The 14,677-nt window shown below is 37.3% G+C and overlaps 1 long non-coding RNA gene across 1 annotated transcript; it reads left to right on the top strand.

Moving 5' to 3' along the window:
- Positions 1–4,099: 4,099 nt before the first annotated feature.
- On the top strand, positions 4,100–12,530 carry LOC148222132 (uncharacterized). The gene is made up of 3 exons (XR_015806930.1): positions 4,100–4,376; positions 10,717–10,851; positions 12,203–12,530. It is a non-coding gene; the product is annotated as an uncharacterized LOC148222132 (long non-coding RNA).
- Positions 12,531–14,677: the final 2,147 nt, after the last annotated feature.

The raw sequence follows: 14,677 nt of genomic DNA, 5'->3' as shown, positions 1-14,677 counted from the left end.
GGTATTGTTCTAGGTGTGCCTGATTTGGGGTCAAGCAGTTCCAAAAGAAAACAAGTTGCTGCTGTCAGGGGGATAAAAGATTGTTTTTTGTCAGGGAAGTTGAAGAGAAGAGCAGAATTTCAGGGAGATGAACCTGGGACTCTTGTCAGCAGCTGATTCAGAGCTTCGTGTCCATGGAGCAGTCAGCAAGTTTTCCATAATAGGGTTCAACACCTACTCCTATTATAGGCAAAGTCAGTCGTCCATAAATGCATTCAAATTGCTGAGTTATCCATTTATTCTCTTATTTAGTAGGTGCATTTCAGATGCCAAAAATGCTCGGTTCAAAAGGGAAAGTTTTAGACTTAGCAGCCTTGTGTGAACGAGCAGGAGTGAATTCAAACCCATGGAAATCTCTTAAGTTAGATGACACAGAAAACTTCCAGACATTTGAGGGCTTAGTCTAAATTTCTTTTCTCTCTAATTAATATATAATCACAAGTATAGCTCATCATGTAAACAAGTTATAAAAAGGTTTTATCATGTGTACAGAAGATAAAAGCTATAAACACTCAGCAACCACTGCAAAGAGAATGTCTGTACATTGGTCCAACATTTCTAACAAATGCCTTAGCCTTAATTAGATTTAAGGAAAGGCCTAATTTTTAGAGATATTTACAATGTTTAGTCAGATAAAACATTAGATATGCAGCAAATAGAGCCTTCTATCTGTTGATTAAGGAACAATCACACTTGCAAATATGCTGGTGGTCTTCACAGAAAAAAAATTAATCAAGAATGGTGAGTTCAGCTTTTAAATGGAATGCAAAAATTAACACAAGTGGTCAGCTGTTTCAAATATATAAGCATAAAATATTCTAGTTTATTTCTTAAAGAAGTGGTAAGAAGATGATGTGATTAAAACCTAGCAGAACTGGGGTTATGAGTAAGGTGGAAATTATAACCACATTGCAGTTTAGCTGGGTGATTAATTCTGGGGAAATATAAATATTCATTGTGGAACAGAGTCCTCTTAAAAAACTTGTGCTCCTGTGATATAGAGCCAAATGATATTTAACATGTGAACTTCTGAAAACCATGTTTTCTTAAATTGTGAGAAAAAAAACAAAGAGACAAAGCTCTGTTAAGAGATCAGGGGATGGCACTTAGGCCTCACTATGGAGGACATCAGTATTGTACTAAAAAGAAAGAAAGAAAAGACAGAATTTTCCTTAGAAGACTTGCAGCATTTTTTAAAAGGGTGGAAATGATCATTGTGCATAGCATTTAGAGGTCCATGTGGGAAAAGCAATCCCATTTAGCAAAAGCAGAGAGGCTGCAGAAAAAAAGGAAGAGGAGATTGAGTGTGAAATCCAAGCCTCTTTGAAGTCAATGGGAATTTTGCCATTGATTTCACTGGGTCAGGATCTCACTCAAGGTGGATGCAGGCTGCTCTGTGAGATCCATATTGAATTGAGGTTTCTGATTTCAAAAGCCATATTAAAGTCACCCCCATGTAAAACTAATATAGCAGAGTACAGAATAAACTTCATTATTTTTTAACGAGGGAAAATGAAAAGATTACTGTGAAAACCTTGCTGTTAATACAATTAAAGGTGGACAGAAGGGAGGAATACATATTTCAACATTTGCCTCCTGTGCCTATTTTGGTTTTTCCCTTCTAATTTTCCTCACAGAACACTCTTATGCCTCCCTGCTTCACTCTTTATGCTCTTTTGAACACTTAACTGCAAATTCCAGTGGCAAAACTGAGAAATTCCAGTGACCAACTGGCAAAAACCTACTCCCATTTTTATACAATCCATTAATTTAAACTACACTGTTCAAGTTTGTTGCACACAGTTTTAAATATATTTTATATACATTCTTCAGTAAGAAAAAAAAAAACCCTCTCAGATGCTCCTTTTGTTATTACAAAGCAAATTCAGATTTATGAGTAGCATATGAAAATATCAGCTTTGAGTGACGTGACATTTGATGGAAATAAGCAATATTAGAGCTATTTTTACTGTTGTGAAAAAGCAATAATAAGTATTAATAATATAATAAATAATACTCTTTATAAAGGGGTTCTTTCTCATGAAGAGCATTTAAAAGTTACAATAAGCCTCGTGCTTATATAGGTTATCTTTACTCATGGGAAGATGCATTTTCCTTTTCCAAAATTGCACATATCATAACAGCTAATAACTTCCATAGAAACCATGTCCAAATAAAAGTGAGAACAAAAGAAAGAAAAATAAAATTTTCTGTGCTATACAAAATAAGCTTTATTTCTAATTAATATTACTTCTTGAACCTAATGTTAAAAATGTGTGCTCATTCCCCACACGTATTTAATGGAATCAGTGGTGCTATTTAATCAGATGCTGGAGATTTAAGTTGGAAATATGAATATCAGGCTGGGAAAGCACTCAGATATTCTTTGCCTGTTCCTTTCCTATGGTTTGGTAGAAATATTTTTAATGCAAATACATCAATGTGCTTTCATCTCTCTGCTGTCCTTCATGAAACCCACAAAGGTGCAGCCCCCACCTCCCTGCTGTGCCCAAAGAAAAATTAAATTGTGACCATCACCACTGGAATGAGCCCTACCTAAAGCTGGCACATCTGTGTCTAACATAATTGAGTTTAATTTGAAAATATGTTTATTTACAGAATGCAGTGGTTCAGGAAACTGTTGCACATATAGCTGAAAATTTCAGAATTTCATATTTTCAAGGCTCTGGAGAAATATTCCTCCTAAACCTTTTCTTATCTGCAGAGCAAGACTGGATTCCTGACCTGCAAAAGTCATCCTTTTACTTCTAATGTTAACAGTGTCAGACATCTACTAAGTCTCATTGAAAACAAAGGGAAATCTGGCTAGTTTTGAATTTAAGGGATTGAAAAATTTGACTTTTTTTGGACAAAATTTCCCTTCTTAATCTATAAGAGCTTGCCTTGCTGATAAAGAAATGCATCTCTTTGACCATTTGATCCTTTTAATAAATGAGAATTTTCCTGTGTAAAACATACTCCGTTTTCTTTCAATAAAAAGTGAATGTTCTAAATTTTATCTTTTTTCCTTTTCAAAGCTGTTTTCTTTCAAGTGTCCTTGTGATCTCTCTAAACATTTCCAGAGGCATTTCCCACTCATTCAGCCTTTAACCATGTTCAGCTTAATGGTGCCCATCAGAATATTCCAATCCTCTACCCAAATTCAAAAAACCCTGCATGCAATGGCAGCTAAGGCAAGACACTTTCTACTAAAGTTTGCACTGAACTTTAGGGTCTAAAATATTTTTCAGAGAGTCTTTTAGGACTAGAATCATGTATAGTAGGTAGTTATCTTCAAGTTGCTGAAGACATTTACAAACTAAAATTTATTTTTCTTAAATCTGTGAATTTTAGGGCCTAGCTTGTTCTTAAGAATTAAATAATTGAACTCTTTTGCATCAATTCAACAGAAAAATAGTAAGTTTTGTTCATGTGTTCTGAGTTTTCTCTCAAACCAGATTCTCAACTTTTGTTCAGTGAAAAAGCTTTGTTTTTGAAGGATAATTAAATGACTCTAATAAGAAATTGCAATTATGGATCAATACTGAGAACCCCAATGGCCACATTTATTGTGTTGTAATCAAAGGAGTCACAGTTTTCCATAGGCAACTTCTTGAGACTTTTCTTACATGCTTTAGTCCAAGCACACTCTTATTTTCACCAGAGCTTCAGGACTCAACCTCATTTGTTGCTGAGAAATCAAGGCAAAATTTGTTGGCATTCTGGGTTCTAGAATTACTTTAACCATAAGCTTAAATACACAATAAAGTTAATTTATTGACTGAACCACTGTAATTTACAAATGCTTTAGTGATAGCAATGACTGGGGAGAAAAAAGAAAAAAAAAAAAAGCTGTTAAAGCTTCTGAGAATGTTGTCACATCAGCATTAAAGCAAAGAAGAAATTCAGGCTACAAACAAGAAACTGGTTTATAACTCCCCAAAGGGTGAGATGCTGAAGCAGCCTTCTTGTGGGAGAGGAGGAGCAGAGAAGGAAGCAAAGAATGCATTCAGTCTAAAATAAACTTGACAAATTCAAAGAACCAGCCTCAGCAGAGGAAAGCCTTTCCAGGCCTGAGTCACCAAAATGCTGAAAGGAATTGTTGAAACAACCTCAGACCTCCCGAGGTGGGCAGAGAGAGCTGGAAGAGCTGAGCACAATTCAGGGAAGGCACAATTCAGGAAGGTCAGCTTTACCCATCCAGGAGTTTAACAAGAAAACTCCACAGCTGGGTAGAAAATGAAACAACCCCCAGGTTGTACAGCAAACTCAATGAAAAACACGGGAACGCTCTGTCTCTGCAGCAAAGGCTGCAAAGAAAAATGAGTATCATGAAGGTAAGCCCTGTACCAATCCATCAGGTGGTTTGGCTGCCTGCTGCATTTTCTGTCTGCTGCTACTCTAGCTCTGAGCATTAAGCCTCTCTACAAACACTGCTCCTCTTAAGCAGCAAGGTGTGAATGATGTAGCATTTGTGATTTAACAACACTGCTCTGGTTTTAACCATTCCTGAGCCTTTTGTGTGATATTCGACTGTGAATGCAGTCTGCTCAGTCTGCCTCAAATATGCCAAAAATTAAATGACTAGTGGAGCTAAGAAAACTGATTTTTGTTATTGCTGTCAAAGACTAAGCCAAATTAAAAAAAAAAAAAAAAAAAAATAAAAGACTGATAGGCTAACTAATATAAAACATATGCAAAGAATATAATGGAGAAATTAATGTAATCACAAAATAATTTATTCTCCACTAAAAGAAAAAAAAACAACAAAACAAAACTATTAAGAGTTATCTCATTACAAAACACCAAAGGTCACAGTTAATTGTCACAAATTATCATTTGCCTTAGCTGCAATGTAAAAGAAAACAATCCTCCTAAAAACGAACGTGTGGGTGGTGTTTTCCACGCAAAGGAAGAGCAGGTTGTGGGTTCCACCTCCCAAAGAAGAGATGCTCACAGGTTTGTGCACAGGGTGCACTGGTGTCCCCTCCACCACGGGTGTGACAGCAGCTCCTGGGGACCAAAGCACAGCACCAGGGGCTCCAGCATCAGACAGAGATGCTGGGCTGGCAGGGATGCTGGCTTGTGCACAGGTTGCCATGGTAACCCCATTTACATAGTGAATAGTGACTCAGTTAATGTGGCTCAGTGCAAGCGTTCACTGCCAGGGGAGGGTTGCAGCTCATTAGCAAGGACAGAGCTCCCGTGTGGAAGTGGGAATCTGAGCTGGCCAGGCTGGATTGCCCAGCCCGCCTTCCCCTCCCTGCTCACCTGGTCACTCCACAGCCAGATTGCACACATGGAACTGTAATTTTTTAATTTTTTTTTTAATGTGAACATAACCTGCTGCACGATTAAACCTAAACTTTGAATTGTTGAACAGTTTGGGTTGAAGGACTTTGAAGATCACCTTGTTCCCATCCCCTGCCATGGCAGGGACACCTCCCACTGTCCCAGGCTGCTCCAATCCCAATGTCCAACCTGGCCTTGGGCACTGCCAGGGATCCAGGGGCAGCCACAGCTGCTCTGGGCACCCTGTGCCAGCCCTGCCCACCCTGCCAGGGGAGAATTCCTTCTGAAGATCTCATCAAACCTGCCTTCTCTCAGTCCATCCTTGTCCAAAGTCCCTCTCCAGCTCCCTTGTGGACCCTTTAGGTCCTGGAAGGAGTCTAATTTCTCCCTGGAGCCCTCTCCTCTCCAGGCTGAACCACCTCACTCTTCCTCCCACGCCAACCAAAACCCAACAATTTCTTGCACGGAGCTCGAAACCAAAATTAAGTTTCTTGTGCAGGAGCCTTGGGTCTGCTTCTGTCCTTAATTACTTAATTCAGCCTGACATTGCAACTTCAGAGTCTGACTCCTGGGAGCATTTCAGACATTTGACTGAGCTAAGGGCAAGACACAAAAGCTCACAAACTCCCCAGCAGTATTTATTAGCATTGTGACTAGTCTTAATCAAGAGCTACTGCTAATATGCATTAATTCCACATCCATACTTTTGTAATCTCACATGCACCTACACACACTTTTCTAAAAGCAAATTTCAACGTATGAAGGAACCACTGGAGCAGGGATAATCAGTTTTGCAAATACACAAGAAAGGATCAAAGATCAGATGGAAGTTCTTCAGGAAGAAAAGTCTAGGCAGTGTTTGAGTCTGGGCAAAGCACGAGTCAATGTCATGACATTGGTGAAGGCAAATATCACACTGGGATCTACAAACAGCAGTTCATAGGTGCAAGGTATATGAAGTGATCCCTATTTACACAGCATGCCGAGAATTTCTGCTAAAATCAGAGTTTTAGACATTGTGTCCTGAGACATCCGTGGAGGGAAGCGATGGGAGGGATGAGAGGTCAAGAGAAATGTGTACTAGGGAAGGCAGAGTTAAGCACTGTGTGGCTGGGAGGAAATTCTGAGCTCTTTAGGAGTTTAAGAGGCCCTTGTAAAAAAGGAAGGATATCATCTGTTTTTCATGGTTCTCTCTGAAAAGAAAAATGTCCATGGAATAAATAAAAGTACTGAGGTTATTCTAAGAGTAATTTCTACCTGAGGAATTTTAAACTCAGGAAAGACCAAAAGAGAACATTGCAGCCATCTCTACTTTTCAATTGAAAAAAAAAAAAAATTAAAGTCAGAAATAGTTTGGTGATATGAAATGTAAGAAAAAAGAATCTGGGTTTCTGAAAAATTAGCCAGAGGCTATTTAAACATGACATGTTTATTTTCTAACTCCAGGTATGCAATTTCCGAAATTTAGTCATCTCATTTCCAAGTCTAAAAGTTCTAAAACCTTCTGGAAAAATAACAGCTTTCATTTTATATATATATACAGCATTGAACAATTATACTTCGCTTAGATTTTTTTCATATCTATTAATTCCAGCTGTTAAAAAACATCCTTGAATGGGTTTGCATGAAAGAACACACATAAAATACGGGATTTTTCAAAGGAAGAGACACCTTTTCAAGAGGCTCTGCACAAGTATTGTTATGCACAAATTAATATGTTATCTGTGGATAACAAGACAAGTTCTACATTAGACCTCTGGAAAAAGAACCTGCTCTTCTCTTCTCAACCTTCTTCTAATAAATTCTTTATGTCTAGCTGGAAGGTGTGTGGGCAGGAGCCTGTCCACTGCTTGCTCTCCTGAAAGTCTGATTCAATAAAGGACTCGAGCAAAAGCCCTAAAGGACACTGGGAATATGCAATATGTACTGGGAAGTGGGATATTTAACAGGACTGTGCTCTCTTTTCAGTCCTGCTGGAACAAACGTGCCAAGATTTAGTGCTGGGGAGCAGGCATGACAAAAAGCATTCTGTCTTGGAGAAGCTTTAGTGCAAGAAGAAAAGGCTGAAATAGCTGTGCCTTATTACCAACTTAATAAGATTCAGATTGTTACACGTCTTGGGAAGAAAAAAAAAAAGATTTCCAAATTGCACATTTTTTTTTCCAGAATACAGGTACGATTCCTGGTATATCAATAGCCCAAGGGTGCAACATATTGAATGACTTATTAAAGATTCATGATACAAATTTATTTCCTAACAACACTGTAGGAATGTGTTGTTTTCCATTACAGGAAGCAATGCTTCTCAAAAGTGTTTACAAGTCTCAAATTGCAAAATTTAATTTTCAAATCAAATGAAGCATAATGAGCTTCATGAGCTCCTCATTCTTCACACCAGGTTTAGCTGCAAACACAACACAACGAAATAAATTACAACGAGCAAAGCAGGTGTAACAAAGAACATTTTTCTCCTGACCAATGGCAACCAAAAGAGTTTGTGTAAAGAACAGAGCATGGCCAAGCTAACAGCCTCTGAGATGCCCAAAAAAATGACATTAAAACTTGTTTATATCATCTCATATAAAAGCAGCTCATTGTGACATGTGTATCTACATATAACCTGTGTTTAAAATCTTTACAAAAAAACTATTATTCTACCATAAATAAGCTCTTGTATGACAGCACCTGCTGGCAAGGGGAAACTGAAGGGAAATATTTAGCACGATGAGAACAAGAAGCACCAAACAAATTACAGGTAGATAAAAGTGGATAATTACTAAAGCTAAGCTTTTGAGGCCAATTTTACAAGAAGTGAGACTGATATTCTAGATCAACTAAACTTCTGTGTGGTATCAGCAACTGGAGATTTTGAAACCTGATTATTTCTATTGATCCAGGCAAAGAGAATCAAAATAAGAGCATCACTGCACTTTTCAAGGAATTACTGTGAAAGTTGCTGTTGTTCAACAAAGAAACCTGACAAACCAACCAAATGTGTGTATACATAACAATAACTGGAAATTTTCAGCTTTACATGTTTTTATATATTAATGGCTTAATAAAATATTACAGCACAAATTCTTAAATCAGTTTTGAATGAGTTTTCCATTATTATCAATCATGACAACAGATATTTGTTCAGAGGAAAAAAATTCACAGCAACTTAACTCTGAATTACTCATTCTTCTAGAGTAGCTTTGTCTTGGTATTGTTCTAAAAGACATTTAACTCAAAAATTAGGGTTCGTCACAAAATAATTTAAAATATTTGGGGCCCAAATTTTTTTGTAGAGAACATTCAAAATAGCTAAGAAACACCAGGCAAAAATACAAAACCAACTCAAAAACAAGTGCCAAGATAAATCCCTGCCTCCAGGTGAGTTTCAGCCCATTGTGCACTTTTCTGTAGAGTGGCAAAATCTTAATAATCCCTGCTGATCAAGGAAGGTTATTCAGAAGGTTGTCAAGGCCTGGAAATCTGTTCCCTGCACAGATTTGCTCCCCTGCCTGTGAGTGTCCAGTTTAAAACAAAGAATTCAACCAAATATTGTCTGTCACACTGCAACTTGACAGATCCACCCATAAACCAAGAAAAGAGATGAGGCCCATGATTTACCTGCTGGAGCTGGGAATCCAACAGCACAAATAAATTGTAACTTTTTCAAAGTGTTATTTAAAAAAATAAAAAATAAAAAACAAAAAACAAACCCCCAACCAGATACATTTGCATAAAACTTCATAAATGTCAATAAGTGTCTTGCCTGTGACATCCCAATGTATAATTGAAGAGAAGCCCAGGAGAGGCAAGAGTTTAGTTTTCCCATGGTACTCATTTCCTTCTGGTTATGCTGTGACAGCTGGAGAGTGAGTCTTAATATTTTTCAGAAGTGAATTTAATTGCTTTAGAGAGTCAGTTTAGCATATCACTTCAGAAATACCCCAAAGCTACAATCAAACCCATTGTTAGCCAAATAGCTTCTTTTTCGTGAGATTTTTAGTTTGCAACTGTAGTTACCAAATTATGTTTTCAGCTCCTTACTGGGTGTTCCACAGGTGGCCTCCAAATCTTATCCCTGTTGGAATATTTTCAATTAAAAGTTTGATGATAAGAATCCATGATAGTCTGAGAACTGTTGATGATAGATAATGGGCTATAATCCAATAAATTTGGGAATGGGGGGCTTAAAGGTTATCCTGGCAACAAGAATAATCCACTGGGCCTGAGCAGTTCTAAGGAAATAATGGTTTAAAAGATGATAATTTGGGAAGGAGTGGCAAAGTTCCTTTTGTGAAAATGATAATGGTTCTCAGATTGAAAGTAGTTTATGTCAAATGAAACAAATATAGTTTCTAATTAACAGTCATTTACCTCTGCTGAGAATACAAAAAAAAAATTAGAAATTCAGGTTTAATTGTGGAAAGTTCTCTAATCATTCAAATATCTCAACTATATATTTTCAACTATATGCAGTTCTGGCATAAATGTGTGGTAAATACTTTGTATTATTAGCAGATTAGTTGTCTCAACAGACCCCTTTGTCATCTGGAGGCTCGGATTTCCAAAAACACTCACAAAAAATCATTATTGTATACTTCAGGAAAATACTGTAAGGTGACATAAAGTAGTGACATGGTGTTTTTCTGCTTTTTTTCTGTGGATATATAACAATTCTTCAATGTAATCATCGTCTTGTATCTAATTAAAATCATATTGATGTTTTTGACAGTGGCAAGGAGTTTCTTATTATCAATCCTAACATTTCCTCTCCTTTCTGTCCTTTAAATTTTAGGAGAAAAATCCACTTTGTAGCAGTTTTGTTCAGTAATAAAAACCAAAAAGACAAGAAAGCTCTCCCAGTATTATTTAAAATCTATAATTGTGATGAGTGAAATTTTCACAGTCGTTTTTTTACCTCCAAACAAAATATGCTGAAAGGACACACAAACAATTCTGCTGACGTGTGCAGTGTGATATTTAGACCCATTTATTAATTTGTATTTTGCATGAGGGAATTTAGTAACTCGCTGTGAAATATAACTGCATTGAAATGTTACATTTGTTAGGTACAGGCAGTCCCTCTACAGCTATTTGTGGAGTACATCATTCTAATAATCTCATTTCCTTTACCTCAGCATAGTCTGTTAGACAGGAGAAGGTTGTTCAGATTCCATTCTTGTGAATTGGGACCTTTATGTTCTAAAATGTGGATCAGCTGGACTGGTAGGACTCCATGGGCAAACACCCTTTGCTGTGATCATCACAATTCAGAAGAGCCACCAGAATTTCACAAATCAAGGTCACCTGATTGCAGCTCTAGCAGGGGGAAACACCTGGTAAATGCAGCATGCAATGAGAATGACTCTGTGATATTTCATTTTCCTACAGCACCAAGGGCTCTCTGCACTGCATTTAACTCTCACTCCACTGGATTTCAAGTACTGAAAGCAGAATTGTGACCACAATGGCTTCGATACTTTTCTACTCCACAGAATTATGGCACTCCTTGCTCCTGCAGCACAGGTGAGGAAAAATTACTATTTCACCTCAGAGAAACAGTCTAAAGTTACCATCCAAACATTACAGAAAATGTACAAAACTCTTTTACAGGACAGTTGATGAACATTTTCTTTCTAGTAGCAGTTTTATTTCTTTGCAGATTTGAGCACATGGCTGATCTCTAGAGCTTAGCTCTTTCAAGAGAATTTAGGACAGTTTCAGCCACATAAGTAGGAATTAAAGAATAAAAGTCTACTAATTCATAAACATACACTTAGTGTAAAATCCAGGTAAGATCAGCTCATTTCTGCTGTTTCTTTGCTCAGCCTACTCTTATATTTTCCATGTCCTATTGTTTTCAGTCTCTCCTCCAACCAAAGGTCTTTCCATGGCCATAACTGTTCCTGTTCCATGGCTGGTCTCTGTCTGATAAACAGATTGCACCTACTCTTGTTCATCTCTCTCTTTGATGATCTGTATTAATAGCTCAGCAGTAAAACTATTCCTAGCCATAAATGTGTATGAGCCCCCAGCATTTGTCAGGCCTTATTGGCACTTCAATAGTTGACATTAAAAGAAAAAAAAAAAAAAATCACAAAGCCCAGACAGTCTAAATTGAATTTATAATTTGTCTTGGTAGAATCCTCAGCAGCACAGTGCTACAGTTTAAAAGGAATATAGCAGGAGTGACCTTGTTGACTAACACACCAACACATCTCAGGAAAAAAAAAAAAAAACAAAAGAAAAAAAAAAAAAAAGAAAAAAAAGAAAAAAAGTCTAATGGGTGAGGTGCTAATAAAAGAGCTACCAGAGCTAGTTCCAAGATTATTTACACATTTACCATTTTTTCTGAGATGCATTATTTCCAAGCCCATTTCTCATGCAATGCTCTAAATTGTGAGCACAACATTTGCAGTCTTTGACTTTTCATTCTATTTTAAAGCGATTTAATTACATCAAGAATGTGTTTTCATGACTCAGGACAGAAACCTCCAGTGCTCTATTCATGCAGAACAGAAGAGACTATTTCATTTGAAAGAGACCTAAAATGATCATCCAGTCCAGATGAATACACTATTATGAATTGTAGTCTATAAACACCAACAACGCCACAAGTGCTGTTTAAAAAGGAGATTAATTTGGTCTTAGTTGAGATAGCAACAGAGGAATTAAAATAAAGAATAAAAGCTTCTGTACCAGAGCAAATTGGCTGGTCACTCCTGAAAATGTTCAGCATGAGTTTGCATACCAAACCCTGCAGAGTTTTCCTGTGAAAGGACATGATCTCGAATGTCACCTGGAAAGTTTTTTCAACAAATTGTATCCACCATGTCTTTGATTAAATTTTAACCCTGTTTTCACTGATCTGTTTCAGAGCAATGTTAAAAAGCAGCAGCACATGGGCTGAACAACAGGAGTTCTCTACAACCTTTCTATTTAAAAACTCCCAAAAGAAGTGAAAATAATTGCCAGGTTCAGCAGAGAGGGGTCACAGCTTTGTCCTCACATCCCCACACAACTGCCTGGGACAAATGGAAGCTGAGAGAGGAAATACAAAAACAAGCACTTCCAGATTTTTATCATTCCTTTCAGCTCTATCCAGAAAACATGGCAATGTTTTGGAAGAAGCTTCTAGATGCTGGATGACAAAGTAGACTGTAATAAAATATTGTGTCAGCAGAATTAAAATATTTTATGGTTACTTTCAGTGAAAAAAACTTAATTTAATATCTGGGCCTTAAATATAAAGTTGTTGGTGGTACTTCCAAGTTTTAATGCATGTTTATCTGAATTTAAACTTACTAATTATACACGGATTTGAAAGGCACCTTCAAGGTGTAATTGGAAATCTCATTAAACCACAATGCAAAGCTATGCTTATATTTAAAGATCAAATATTCCTCTAGAAGTTATCTGGATTCTTTCTTTACTTTTGAGTTTCAAATAAGCCATCTTATAAATGCTGGACACCTATGAAGAAAAATTTACTGCATAGTTGTGGGATAAATAACAGCTCTCCATGTTCTGTCATTTCATAGTTTAAGGATTATTTTTATACCCAGAGTAATCTTGGCAAATCTCATGTTTTTGTCATTGCTAGCTGCAATTTGGTCACATTACAGAATGTTATTTAGTGGAAACTCTGACTGCTGAAAACTAAATTAGGTTTGGGATCATGGACTGGTCACAGACTGATATCTTCTGCAGAACTCACTCTGAGATTTCACCATCACAAACCCCATAATTCTATAGGAAAACTTTCAAAAACTGATTTTTTTTTAACATATCAAGAGGAATCAGGAATAAAGCATGTGTTCCTCAGTGACGAATTCTTTTCACCTTGGGGAAGAGGCCCTCAGGCAGATTTGGTGGGAGGTGTGTGGGGTGGGGACAGGCAGGGATTGCAGAGCACAGCTGGAGCAGAGGTGTGAGCACACATCCCCAGGGCAGCCGAGGCAGCCACGCTCGTGCTGCTGAATGGGAAAGCAGCAGCGTTTCCCACGAGGTTTCTATGCCAAAGGAAACTTTTCCAAGCGGGAATAAGCAGAACCAAAGGAAAACTCACCCACGAGCTGGAGAGGTGCAGTTGTGCCTCCTGATCTGCTGGACTCCAAGGGCTTTGCAGTTCTGTTCACTCAGGCTCGAAGGATCTGAGATATTTTTACTTCATGTAACCCGTACCATCCTCCAGCACCTTCTTCTTTTATTTTTTCTTTTTTTAATAGAATCTCTCCAAAAGCTGGCCATGATTGAATTCATGGGTGCCCCCAGGCAAAGACATCACTTTAGAGTTCCAGAGGTACTTATCAAAATTGTCAGCATTAAGGTTCTGTCCAAGGCATAACCATTTTCTTGGGGAAAACAGTCTATCTGAATATTCAGCTGATTTTATTAAATCCCTTCTTTGAGGCCATGCTCAGATCCTTTGGGGTGTTTGATTTTCATGAACATTTGAGTGACTAACTTATTGCCATGCACATTTGTGCAAAGTTAATTTCAAAGCACTATGCACCAGTATTTGCAAAAGGAAAGTCAAATCCACACACGAAAGTGTTTGTGCTGGAAGGGCTTTACTGCTGTGGGACTTATCTGATTTACCACAAAATCCCAACCTCCAGCAGTCAATACCAACCTAGCTCCCCATGAACCCTGCAATACAAAATTATTTCTAAGAACTTGGTTATTGAAACCATCAATATCAGTTACAAAAATTTAAAATCTGCTCACAAAAACAACCAAAAAAAAAAAAAAAGATATTTAAGATTTTATAGTGACTATATGAACTACTTAGCTCCACCAAAATTCAGCTATCATTTTAGGAGATGCAGAGAATCATTATTTTAGAAGTCTATTTAACAGGGGTTTTTTCCTGTTTGCTTTTTCATGGGAACAATATAAATCCACTGTTAGCTCCAGTGCTGTTTTGCACACACTCTATCCTTCTTTTCCTTCCACATCAGCCCACTTAGGACCAGATTAATCTTTCCCCTCCAGAAGAGTGAAATAACAGGTGGTAACTATGGAAAATACAGCCTTATTTGATTTATTGACTGAATCACTTCTTCTCTGGGTCATTAAGTTTCTCAGTAAGAAAATTCACGTTCATGTACATTTTTCTCCATTTTCAAGTAGACATTCCAGTTGTGTTGCTCATCTACTTTCAATATAAAGGATGAATTAAAGCATTAATCTATGCAATCATTTTCTAAGGGAAGCAGCGATAGTTTGATATAAAATTCACCTTACAATGCTGTAATCACATTTTGAAGACCCTCTCATAAAATCACATTGAGCTGAGGAAGAAATAAAGCCTCAATACTTGTCCTTCTAGGACTTTATTATTATTTTC

This window comes from Sturnus vulgaris, chromosome 14 (assembly GCF_052056855.1).
Source record: "Sturnus vulgaris isolate bStuVul1 chromosome 14, bStuVul1.hap1, whole genome shotgun sequence".
NCBI classification, from domain to species: Eukaryota; Metazoa; Chordata; class Aves; order Passeriformes; family Sturnidae; genus Sturnus; species Sturnus vulgaris.
This window is presented reverse-complemented; position numbering and strand designations above follow the sequence as displayed.